This window comes from Portunus trituberculatus, chromosome 44, assembly GCF_017591435.1.
Source record: "Portunus trituberculatus isolate SZX2019 chromosome 44, ASM1759143v1, whole genome shotgun sequence".
NCBI lineage: Eukaryota > Metazoa > Arthropoda > Malacostraca > Decapoda > Portunidae > Portunus > Portunus trituberculatus.
In genome coordinates this window covers 10053581-10067539 of record NC_059298.1, presented here as the reverse complement: position 1 = coordinate 10067539, position 13959 = coordinate 10053581, and the positions used below count along the sequence as shown (strand labels likewise).

The 13959-nt window shown below is 40.4% G+C and overlaps 1 non-coding gene across 1 annotated transcript; it reads left to right on the top strand.

The window, feature by feature from the left end:
• Positions 1 to 260: 260 nt before the first annotated feature.
• On the top strand, positions 261 to 332 carry Trnae-cuc. The gene has a single exon. It is a non-coding gene; the product is annotated as a tRNA-Glu (tRNA).
• Positions 333 to 13959: the final 13627 nt, after the last annotated feature.

Genomic DNA, 13959 nt, shown 5'->3' with positions numbered 1-13959 from the left:
CATGACGAATGAGGCAGGACTGTGAGTGGGGATGTAAAGAGGGTGCTGGTGTAGAGGACCCGCTGGTTTAAGGAAAGAATGCATTGGGAGGTGGAGGGAGTGCTATTGATGTGTAAGAAATGAAAATGGAATGTGAAAATTGTGTATTGGCCGTGGAAAAGCTGGTGGTGTGCGGTATCTGCAGATTGAAGAAGACAAAGAACATTCTTATCTTCAGGCTTCCACGTCAATTTCACATCAGTGGTACTGAACAAACATAATCCCGTGTGGTCTAGTGGCTAGGATACGCGGCTCTCACCCGCGAGGCCCGGGTTCGATTCCCGGCACGGGAAGTAATTTTGTAAGGAATGCACAATATTGATCACCACAAGCAAAAAGTTTGTGGTGGTCCTTGTGCTCGAGCGGTAACTTCCACTCATGACAGATTTAACGCTTTCATTTGTGAAGTGTATATAAATAAACTTTAGGCGAAATATTGGAAATATTAGGATTTATAATGTGCTAACTTTCATTACAAATCAGGTTTGTCTGATTCTTACAACTTGCGTTCCTCTCACTATCCTAAATTAACGTATTGAGAAAGTACGTAAAAGAGGAAGAAAAAAAAAAAACGTTACTTTGTAGAATTTGTTGCGCCAATGAGCTGCTTCAATATCATAGTTATTTTTGTAATCACGAATATCAACGTTATATCCATATATATATATATATATATATATATATATATATATATATATATATATATATATATATATATATATATATATATATATATATATATATATATATATATATATATATATATATATATATATATATATATATATATATATATATATATATATATATATATATATATATATATATATATATATATATATATATATATATATATATATATATATATATATATATATATATATATATATATATATATATATATATATATATATATATATATATATATATATATATATATATATATATATATATATATATATATATATATATATATATATATATATATATATATATATATATATATATATATATATATATATGGGAGTCTTGACGTATCACAGGGTAAGGACACGTAAAGGCATCCACGACGGAGGACCAAAGTTTATTTCTGAACAACGTTTCACCGAGTCTTTAGGCATCATCAGGTTTAACTATAAAGGAGATAATTTTATTTAAATGACAAATATATGTGTCTAGAATATGACCATGGAGTAAAAGATTTAGATAATTTAACACTTATAAGAGACTAAATATAGTTTTCTATCTACGGTGGGTCATTACCTTTCTGTTAGTGGAGTTGTGAAGTGAGTGAGAGGAAAGGGGAAGGGAGTCGCAACAAGAACTTTAATGAAACCAGCTTCGTTCATATCTCAATTGTGGTTTTATAAAAGTTCTTGTTGAGACTCCCTTCCCCTTTCCTCTCACTCACCTCACAACTCCACTAACAGAAAGGTAATGACCCACCGTAGATAGAAAACTATATTTAGTCTCTTATAAGTGTTAAATTATCTAAATCTTTTACTCCATGGTCATATTTTAGACACATATATTTGTCATTTAAATAAAATTTTATCTCCTTTATAGTTAAACCTGATGATGCCTAAAGACTCGGTGAAACGTTGTTCAGAAATAAACTTTGGTCCTCCGTCGTGATGCTTTTTACGTGTCTATATATATATATATATATATATATATATATATATATATATATATATATATATATATATATATATATATATATATATATATATATATATATATATATATATGGATACATAGATAAATAAATAAATGTACATACACAGATTAAAATACATAATACGTACATAAAAAAATAACTCCAAATTTAGTGGCATATACGAAATCGGTGGCACTACCAACCCCATCCCCACCCCGCCGGCCCGTCCCTTCTCACACAAAGGAGCGTCGCCCTATAGGTTTTCAATTACGTCCAAGGCTCCGCCGAGACTCATCCCTCATCCACGTTCTACTAAGGCGTGTGCATCACTAAAAGGTCTTAACTCGATAGCAATTATACATCACTCTTTAAAATAAAGAATGATTTAAAATGTCACTTGGAGGGAGTCGGCGATATTATGCATCAGCAGAAAGGTCTCATCCCTCAACGGCTCTGCCTAGCACGCCGGCGGCCTTCCTGGCGTGATGGATCGAGGAGGAATGAGGCAACCATGTCATTGGTGAGACTTGAGGACATCCTTACATTATGTCAAGAGAGGAGAAGGATGTCAATTGCTGATGTAAGTGGATATCAAGGTGAAGAGATAAAGTGTTTTGTGATTGGCAGTGACTTAATTTTTTTTTCCTCAAAAGAGTCTAGCTTTTCGTGGATTTACATATATGTAAAGATGCAATCTGTGGAATGGGCGTGACGGTACAAGCGTCCATCGGATCATACGTTACTATTAAATTCTCATTAACTCTTGACGAGAGCTTGCAAACTGGCGGCATTTCCAATAGTGTGTTCGACAACAAATGCCTTCCAACACCCTGATCTGATTAGAAAATTATGGCCCGCGCGTTGAGTAATCAGTTGATCCGAGGCTTACGTGAGCGGCGGTTGATCGCCTTGTTCAATGACTGGCTAATTGGCTTTACTGAGTGTCGCCGGGAGGGCTGGCGCGATCATTACCTGAGTGGCGGGGTCGAGCGGTGGCGTTTGTTGACAGGTGAGTTTGATCAGCGGCGTGTGTGATTGGCTGGATGGATCACTCGAGGCCTTTGAATGTCATGTTTTACGAGCGAGACTTCCTAATTGGTTGTCTTAACAATTAAAGTCCTGGAAATGTTTCTTATGATCTCCGTTGCCGTCTCCTGGAGCACTCCACACCCTGTCGCTGCGCAACGCGTGATATAACTTTACCAGCCATGTTAACTCTTGATTTCTCAAACACATGTTGTAGAGGAACTTCTTCAATGCATAAGAGCGAGAGGATTTTTTCCCTCGTATCTTTAAAGATCTCAGAGTACAAAGGACAAAGTACAAGCGTAATTAACATATAAAGTGTCCTTGTGTCTTCCCCGAGGATTACGATGAGACGGAATGGAAATCTTGGCCATAAGCAAGTCTTCACCCCTTCAAAACGATTATTTTATCTTGATGAGGAAACTTTGTCATCTCCCGCGGTCCGTCTACCCCTTGAATTACCATTTTCGTCAGTTTTCCTTCTCGTAATCGCATATTTCCACTTTCTTCTCTCTCCTTTTTCCTTCCCATTCAAACCATAAGCCATCACACTCTCTGTTTTCTGTGTCCAAAGCTCAACTTTTCCCCTCGCGCGCACCAGGTTCTTTTTTTCTCCTTCTCTTGAGCGGAGACTAGACCTAACCCTCGCCCTTCCAATCCCCTCGTCCAAACAGCGCCTTCCCTTCCCTCATTAAAACTCAACCTCCTCCCTCACCCTTATTAAACCAGGGCGGCGAGGCGAGGATTTTAAAGCCGACGTTTGCGATGCTAAATGTATGGCAGCTCGAACCACTCACTGCGCCAACCTGATCTCCCTCGCCTTCCCTTCATTCCTTCCTTTCCACGAACATCCCTTTGTCTCCGTCTGTCTGTCTATCTGTGCGTGGCTCACTCTCCATGTTTCTCTCTCTCTCTCTCTCTCTCTCTCTCTCTCTCTCTCTCTCTCTCTCTCTCTCTCTCTCTCTCTCTCTCTCTTAATAACCTTCAACCTTTAATAATTCACTTCAACACATCTTAATAAATAAAGAACACATTAACGTACGAAAAATACATGGAACTTACAAAGAAAACTAGAGTGCAGCGGCGGCGGCGGGGACGGCAGCGGAAGCTCTCCAACTAACGCATCACTACACAGTTACGCTATATAATATATATTACAAACCACGATCCAGTCATAGAATTTCAACTCGTAACTCGCATTTTCAAGAATCGAAGCGCATCAATTTTACAGAGCTGTCGGTAAAATCGTACCGGTTTGCGTAAACGTGGAAAAATATCAAGAAAACGATGCTGTCTAAGCCTCATTGACATTCGTGGAGTATAGATTTCCGGTGGATGGTGCTCGTATATACACAGGCAACGGTGGGGCCAGTACAAGCCGTGCCAGCCTGGTCGATGAGCCGCAGGAGGGGAGGAGAGTTGGGTCAGGGAAGGAAGGCTCTCGCTCTGCCAAATAAATAACCTGGTAATTATTGACGAAACAACCGTCCTTCGCTGATCACCTCAACTGATTAGACGGTGCCAGTTGGTGATCGCGTCCACGTTGTCTCTGTAATTTTGCTCCATTAGCTTTATTGCCTCTCCTTACAATTTCGAGATCTGACTGCGTGTGTGTGTGTGTGTGTGTGTGTGTGTGTGTGTGTGTGTGTGTGTGTGTGTGTGTGTGTGTGTGTGTGTGTGTGTGTGTGTGTGTGTGTGTGTGTGTGTGTGTGTGTGTGTGTGTGTGTGTGTGTGTGTGTGTTATTGTGTCCAGGTGTGCGTGTCTACTGCCTCTAATGTTTAAGGACCAGTTTTAGGTCCAGTAAAACAACAACAAAAACAATAACAAGAAGCATCAGATAACTATAACGAAGTTCAAGTATTATTTCCTTTGAGTCTACCTTTTTCTTTTTATTTCATCGTGGTAATTAAATAAGCCAGAAAAAAAAACAGAGCAGAAGCAAGAAAATGATAAACTAAGCAAGAATCAACAGTTGAAATAAAAACTTCAAGGCTTAAACTTTTTTTTTCTTACACCAGTCTCATTTTTTTTTTCTTGTGAAGGATAAAACAGTGGCAACAAAGGAACCGAAAGCAGCCCAAGCGATCAATTAGTCATGAAGCATAAGCCACTCCCACACATATTCCGGGAGAAGGTAAAGGTGTTTTTTCCTCACAGTTCCTCGCTTTCCTGAAACATCCTGGAATTTCTGGCGGGAAACAAAGTGCGGGTGTAAATTTTCCCTTTCTCCCTAAGAGACTCGGGACTGGGCGAGGTGGTGTGCGGTGTGTGTGTTTTGTTGATGTTGTTAGGGCGTGGTTAGAGGTCTGGCGGACGACGGGAAGTGACGGGAATATAGCATGGCGTGGCGATGCGAGATTCTTTACAGGCGGACATAACTAAAGGCTGTACGGAAAGTATGAGGCGGGGAGGAGACTCGCTACACACAACTTTAAAGAGAGAAAGTAGGAGACGTTCTAAAGAGCAAGTTAATTTCTGTAACTCCTCGGATGATCTGATGCTTCCCTTGTGTAAGAGTTCAATTTGTGTGAAGGTGGCAAGGCAGCAGATTGATCCACTAATTGAATGACTGATCGATTGAATGAGACTGCAGCACGAAGGAAGAAAAGAAAGAATGCAGATTTGCTTGCCCTCACCATGTTGGCATCAGGTAAATCAACCAATTCTGATGTAAGAGATATAATTTAGCGGTTTGTGATGCTGAACCAAAGAATTACATATGGGAGAGTAAAAGCGAAGGTCATAGCTCCACTTCTTCTGGTTTCTTTAAACAATACTAAAAGCCAAATAAAATTTCTCTTAAACTAAAAAAAATGCCATGACATAAAATACACTTCTACAACTTTTGAAGGCCGTTGCTCCCCACAAGAAGTTGATGCCTACATCATGTCCTGGCGAGATTAATGAGAGGAAGGAAGGCAGTTCCGGAGCTTATTCATCAAGGTAAGAGAGGCAAGTGGTTCTAGTAAACTTTAGTCTTGATATGATAGGACACGGCGGGGAAGAGAATAAACAGAAGCTTGTGTTACGTAGAGGGTGAATGGAAAGATTTTAAGTCGGCAATTCAATAAAAATCGTAAACATAAATGTTACAACTGCAAAATCAAGCATCGACTTCCTGTGACTTGAACTAATAGACAAGTCAACAAATTTTTTTTATTTTCAATTATTACTTTTTTTTTAAATGATGAGGATGCGGACAGATGAGGAAGTTCTTTTACATGTGCCTTATATTCTTCATTAAAAAATAAATGTAGATATAAACTGTAAGATGGAAGGTTGTCTTGGTCCTTCTCTCCAACTATCCTTTCCTTTAATTTTACCTCCGCCATCTCTCTCTCTCTCTCTCTCTCTCTCTCTCTCTCTCTCTCTCTCTCTCTCTCTCTCTCTCTCTCTCTCTCTCCGGTTTGTAATTTCCATCTGACTACAAGAATGATTGAAAATTGTTTGGGGGACTGAATTTTTTAGGATTCACCGTCCGTTTTCTATTAGTGTGTGTGTGTGTGTGTGTGTGTGTGTGTGTGTGTGTGTGTGTGTGTGTGTGTGTGTGTGTGTGTGTGTGTGTGTGTGTGTGTGTGTGTATGCGTGCGCCTTTCGTTTCAGGGTACGTTATCTTTTTCAACATCTATTTCTTTTTATCTTTTTCGTTGAGCATTCCATTTCGTGTCCCTCTCTCTCTCTCTCTCTCTCTCTCTCTCTCTCTCTCTCTCTCCCCGTCACTACCAAGAAAGACATTCATAACGTATAACCAATAACCCAATTTTCTCGTAGGGTGATTGAACTAGACAAGGATAGACCGAGGACCCGACTGCTCTCATCGACCCGACGGGGAATATCACACCTCTTGCACCCACACACGCACGCACACACACGCACAAACACACACACACACACACACACACACACACACACACACACACACACACACACACACACACACACACACACTGCAGGATAATCTAATAGTGTTACAGTACCTGCTCTCGCCTCTGTAAATACGTGCTCGCAATTCAGGACTAGCACACACACACACGCACACACACACACACACACACACACACACACACACACACACACACACACACACACACACACTGCGAACTCTGCTTAACTATTTTTTTCCCTTCCAGTAAACTTTCCCTCCACTTTCACGAGAGCGTTCAGCTTGGGCAAATTACAGGGTGTTTCTTTTTTTCCCTCTCTCTCTCTCTCTCTCTCTCTCTCTCTCTCCCCACTTCGTTCACTCCTGAGTTTTTTTTTTTATTTCACCCTGTAGTAGCAGCAACAGCATCACCACCACCACCCACCACCACCACCACCACCACCTGAATCCTACGCGACAAATGAATTAATAAGAGTAACTCAACTTGCTCCTGCTGCTTTGGGATTTTCAAATTTTAGCCCCGGCTTTTATTTCTCTCCCTTTTTATTTGTTTTATTTCTCACCCGTTTCGCGTTGAAGAGCCATTGAGTACTTGGTCCGGCTCTTTCGTGGCTCACTCAAGATAAAACGGCGGCGGCAGGACCTGAAGCTGTAACGAGATAACCAGCTCAAGTTGTGCGTCGGATTTTCCATGGGTGTAAAACAAGGTGTAATTTTCGGCACTTAAGGTGATTGGGGCACAAGAAGGAGGGGTGAAGGAGAGAATAATTAGGAGGGAGAGAAAGGGACATTGCAACACGATGGAATACAGGAGCTAAGGAACGAAGGAATGAAGGATTTGAGGAAGGAGAAAGAAGATACGTCGTAACACATACAAACAAGGAATAAATCAAAGAAAAAATGAAGAATTACGGAGGGAGAAGGGAGACATTATGATTCATGCAAGAGAGCAAAGGATTTAGGAGTGAAGGAGTGAAGGAATGTAAAGCTAAAGGAGGAGAACGGGAGGGAGGGAAAAGGACATTGAGGGACATCTTATAAAAAGAAAAGAAAAAAAATATGGAGATACGAAGTTAAGGAAGAAAGATCTAAAGGAATAGGAAGGGAAGAAAGGGACGCGACACTAACGTAACTTACAAGGAGGGAAAAAAACAAACAAAGCAAGGAAGGATTTAAAGAGGGAAGAAGTGAAGGCAACAGTATAACACAATTCATACAAGGACACGTGTCTCCTGCTTTATCTGTTTAAGCCTTTCACTGTCTCCATCAAGGAAAGGACATCGGTAATGACACTAATGTGAACATCAAATATGAAACGTCATTCAGCGCGCTACAAAGAATGTTCCGCCCTTCTCATTCAAGATATAGGATTGAATTAATTCAGGCGAGGGACGCGTGGTACACGATGGTATCTGGCCAAGTACTGCATGACCTCCTGCATATTTCAGGCATGGAGGAATTGAAAGGTAGGAGTTGTGTATATTTCAGGAGTGACGTCATGTAGCGCGGCGACCCAGTGAGTGTCTGCTGAGACAAATAAGTTCCTGGTTCCTACTGAGAAGCATGACGGTACTCTGAATATATATGGCAATGAATAAACATGGAAAATATCATTAAAAATGCATGGTAATGAGGTAGATTCAGAAAACATGTCATTATTCGTGCCTATAAGAAATGTGTCACCTTTTCCTGTTTTTCTGTTTCTTTATCAATTTGCCACATTGTTTTTCTTCAGCCATTTTTTTTTTTTTTGCTTCGGAGAGAAACAAAAAGCTTCGTATATACGTCGCTGTTCCTCTTGGTGGTGGGTGGTGGTGGTGGTGGTGGTGGTGGTGGTGGTGGTGGCGGTGGCGGTGGCGATGGCAGCTTCGGTTCGGTGACGTGTTTATCGCAAGCAAACTTTGGAAAAAAAGTCCCCAGCAAAGTTTTCCTATCTTCGGGTGGGTCAATACTTGCAGTGATTCTAAGTATAAACAAGCATGATGAAAAAAGAAAAAAAATATGAATAAAGAGAGTGAAAAACAACATAACGATTTCTAGTAAAACCACACACCTTCACTTGACAGTATTTAATCATCGTTCGGGCAAACACCACATCCACTCACTCACAATAACGCGACACGAGGATTAACTACTCATACCGCAACAACTGCCATGTGTGCGAAGTGAGAGAACTAGTGGTGTGCGAGCCCCATTTATTGACACGTCCACTTCCTGATGTCCACTCTCAGAAGCATTACTGCACTTTAGAAGATGAATAGCAGTAATACATACCCCCACGCCTCGCTTCGCCTCCCGATCGGCTGTTTCGCTCGATAATCAATGTTGTTCTCCTTCAACTGCCACTCTGCAAAACAGGAAATATATTATAAATGTGTGTGTGTGTGTGTGTGTGTGTGTGTGTGTGTGTGTGTGTGTGTGTGTGTGTGTGTGTGTGTGTGTGTGTGTGTGTGTGTGTGTTCGATTATACACCACACTGGGTACTGAGGGCTATATAAACAAAGTAGGTATAGCTAATGTATGTTTTCTTTGCATCTTGAGGTCCCATGCTGTTCCTTTTCTTGTGTTACATCATTTATCTATTTATTATTTTTCACGATCACTGATCCATGCCTTTATTATTAGTATTTTCTTTTATATACCTCAGCAAACATGAGTAACTATTTCTATTGTATTTTCTTGATTAATCGTTTCACTTCCTTCATTTTAGTAATTAGCTTTATTACATATTTTCATCTACTTCACAAACTCAATGATCCCACACATTTATCTATATATACATATTTTTTTTATCTATGAGAGACGAATAGTGATTACTCCATGCCCTTTAAAAACCAATCTTGCTCATTTCCTCATCTTATATTCAACTACTATCTCCCTTGTATTGCCTTTCCCCTAGCCTTTCACATTTCAATTTTCAATCCCCAAAAAATTAAATATATAGTTCCTTTAGAATACCGTATACCAAGCATGTTCTTTTCTTTGTGTTACTTTATCCATTTACATCTCAAGCCCTTCACATTTCTTTTTAAACTCGAGAGAAGAAAAAGCAGAGCACATTAAGAACCCAGCCAATGCCCCTCCACCCCAACACGCCATCAACACCCATTTCCTTCATTTCTCCCCCATTTCCTCCCTGTAGACCCCTCTATTATCTCACACCAACCCGTTACAAGCCGCCTCCCTTCTTCTCCCCTATTTGCCTAGCATTTTTTCTTCCTCTCCTCTCTCTCTCTCTCTCTCTCTCTCTCTCTCGCTCTCTCTTTCTCATTCTTTCTCGTCCTCCTTCTCTTGCATTCTGTGTCTCCCCTGGTAACTCCTTTTCCTTTTCCTGATTCTCTCCTTTTCCTCTCAACCTCCTCTACTCTCTACTCTCTCACTTTCCCCTCTCAGTCTGACAGCGGCGTCTTCCCCTTCATTGCGTTGCCCCGCCGTGTGATTTTTTTTTTCTTCCTCTTCTTTTTTTTTAATACCTGGAATCTTGTTGTTGACTCCCTTTATGTTGCCATTCTCTGCTCTGCCTCCCATCGCGCTCCCTCTCTCTCTCCTCCTTTTCCTCCTCCTCCTCCTCCTCCTACTCCCTTCCCTACCTTAGTTTTCTTTCCCTCTTTCCGTCTGTCTGTCTGTCTACTCGTATGTGTGTATGTATGTACCTTCCCCTCTCTTGCTGGTTCCCTATTCACGCCACCCTCGTCCCTACCAGCTGTCTTTCTTGTACCATATGCCTTCCCTCCTTACACTCATAACTCTCTCTCTCTCTCTCTCTCTCTCTCTCTCTCTCTCTCTCTCTCTCTTTTTCTCCCGCTCCTGTACGAAAAAAGATAATTTACGGACAGTTCTTAAGAGCCTGGGAACAAAAGGAATAAAATTATGGAACCATGAAGGTGCCTGACGTGCACTTGTGTGTGTGTGTGTGTGTGTGTGTGTGTGTGTGTGTGTGTGTGTGTGTGTGTGTGTGTGTGTGTGTGTGTGTGTGTGTGTGTGTGTGTGTGTGTGTGTGTGTGTGTGTGTGTGTGTGTGTGTGAGAGAGAGAGAGAGAGAGAGAGAGAGAGAGAGAGAGAGAGAGAGAGAGAGAGAGAGAGAGAGAGAGAGAGAGAGAGAGAGAGAGAGAGAGAGAGAGAGAGAGAGAGAGTAGACCGAAAGATATACTGGCAAACAAACATATACATATACACTCATATATGTACAGTACCTATACATACGCAAAAATACATCGGTTAAGATCAAGACGAGTGATGTATAAATGAAATGTGAAGGTATATGTCCACGGACGCATAAAAAATCAACACACACAGGTAATTCCAACAAATATGTACCGTAATAACTCGAATCATTGCGAATAAAAAAAGCGTTATTGACATGCGTTCATTAACATTCATTTACCCATATGAAAAGGCAGAATAAAAATGTTCGATGATTAAACCATTTTTTTTACAACTTTTTTTTGTATATATATGCTCTTGTCAATTCCCTTTCATCTTTTAATCTTTCATTATACGTTTTCTTTTCTTTTTTTTTCTAATTTTTGACTGCAGTTACTGGTTTATATGGTCTCCTAATTAATATGTTCCCCGCCATCGCCTCAAGGGAGGGGTTCCAGAACAAAAACATCACTCCTCCTCGTATTGCTGTTAATTATCGAGGGTGTTTGTTTCTTTGTGTCTTTGTGGCAGGAATGATGGTCCTTGATATACTCATTCTGTCTCTGTCTGTCTGTACGGATAAATGGTGTACGGATGGTCAGTCGGTCTCTCTCTCTCTCTCTCTCTCTCTCTCTCTCTCTCTCTCTCTCTCTCATAAGACGCTGCTCGTGTAAGAATTCATAATTTTAACACCTTGAGTACCATGACGCGTTTTCATTTTCATTCTGCTTACTATTTGATGATTTTATGCAGCTACAAAAACTCATGTGGAAGATGAAGATAGTGAAGACTGTGGTCATTAATCTTCTGACCTCCATAGACCCTACCTAATGTCAATACAGTGGTCTAATCGTAAAAGTGTGTCCCAGTATTGAAGGGGTTAAGACCATAATATGAACAAGATATGTAGAAAATGAGGACACGCGCGTACACACACACACACACACACACACACACACACACACACACACACACACACACACACACACACAACTGCTTCTTACTTGTTAATCGCCATTAACTCTTGCATTCAGGTTGAGCTCAGGATAATCGATATATATTTCCACATTCAGTAAGTTTTTATACCACTCGTCTTGAGGTTTACCTGTGTGTGTGTGTGTGTGTGTGTGTGTGTGTGTGTGTGTGTGTGTGTGTGTGTGTGTGTGTGTGTGTGTGTTGTGTGTCGTCATCCTGCCTGTGTTTAGTCGTCAGTTCCACAGTACCCAGCCTGTGCTTATTTGATCCCCTCAGTTAGGTTGCTTTGGTTCGTTTCAATCTATATTCACTCTCTCTTAGCCGCTTCATTAATGGAACACATTTTTGCCTTGAGATTTGTGTACGATTAGATAATTTTATTGACATATTAAGAAGGGGCTATGGAGGTCAGAAGATTAATGGCTATTTTTATCCAACACATGAATTTTTTGAAGCTGTATAAAATTACCAAATAGTAAACAGGATGAATATAGAAATGCGTCGTGGTACTGAAGGGGTTAAATGTCTTTCTTTCAACTGTCTTCATGTCATTATATTTGTTCTCCTTCTCATAACTGTTTCTATAATTTTTTTTTTTTTTGTTCAATAGGACTTATTTTATGCTTTGCTCGTTTTTTTTTTTTTTCAACTGCCTTCCTGTAATGTGTACGTATTCTCCTAATAACTGTTTTCGTACCTGTTCTTTTCTCTTCAGTTTCCTCATACTTCCTTCTTCTCGTTCTTTACTTTACCTTGTTTTACATCCTATTCATTCTCTCCGCCTTTTGTCTAAATACTTCTCCTGGAAACGTTATTTTTTTCTATCATTTAATTCAATTTTTTAGTGCTCTGCTGTTTATCATTCTAGTATTCAGGATAATCAATACTTTGTTTTCCTCAGTCTTTTCATACTCTACTTCGCACGTACCACCTACCAACACTTCTAACCTAGTTTTCTTCTTTTGCAAACAATTAACTCTTTTTACCTTGCTATTCTATTAAACTAAAGCCGTATAGTTGCATATATGTTCTACTTTTTTTTACTTTCTACGAACTTTCATGTTTTCTTCTCTCCTGATACTCTGAATTCCAAACTTTTTTTTTAGCATCATTCATATTTCTTAAAAGTTATCATTCAAGGTAATAATTATTCAGCTGCACATTTACTATTTATCTTATTGCTGTTTTTTTTTTTTCTTTCACCACAATTATCGTTATTCCTCAGAAATGAGAGAAATCAACACAGTCATAGCTCACATTCGATCCTATAAATTACCTGTTCATCATATCTTTTACTTTCGTCCCTTCTTCCTCCCCGAGGTGCATTACTATGTCTTCACTACCCTCTCCATCCTTGAGCCCATCTACATACCTGTGATATACCTGCCCCGTACCAATTATCCCCAATTCTCCCTACCGTGTGCCCTCATTCCTCCTCTACACTCGCCTCGGCAGCAGCTAAACTAAGGTATTTTCAGCCATTTTTCCTTCCAGACCAATTACTTCGGAATTTCTCGGAAGGAGCTTAAGGTATCCGGCGTGAGGAGGCTGTGTGTGTGTGTGTGTGTGTGTGTGTGTGTGTGTGTGTGTGTGTGTGTGTGTGTGTGTGTGTGTGTGTGTGTGTGTGAGAGAGAGAGAGAGAGAGAGAGAGAGAGAGAGAGAGAGAGAGAGAGAGAGAGAGAGAGAGAGAGAGAGAGAGAGAGAGAGAGAGAGAGAGAGAGAGAGAGAGAGAGAGAGAGAGAGAGAGAGTCCCCGGCGGTGCTTGCTGTGTTATTAAAGCTGCTTGTAGCATGCTCTGAGGGGTTTGATGTGGCAACCTGCAGCAGGCCACCCCGAGAGACACAGAGACAGAGAGACAAAGAGAGAGCACCTGCTGATTATTTACAGGCCATTAATACTGTGCTGCATTATCATTCTCGCTCAGAAATGACATCACATATTATAAAAGGAGGAAATGCAGATGTTGTACGAGGCTGGAATGGCACTCAAATCATGCGTCGCTCTGAAGGAGGAAAAAGTATATTGTTAGCGGAAGATAAGAGGAGGAGTCGAGAGATTATGAACAGCAGGGAGGAGTAAATTCAAGGCTGAAGTTTATATGATGTTTGTATGAAAATTATAGAGCAAAATATAAAAGGAGGAAAAGCACGTATTGTGTGAATGTGTGGTGGTCGATTTACACTAATAATTTGGAGGGTAAATGGTTCAGAAAGAATGTGCATTAAAGAATTGT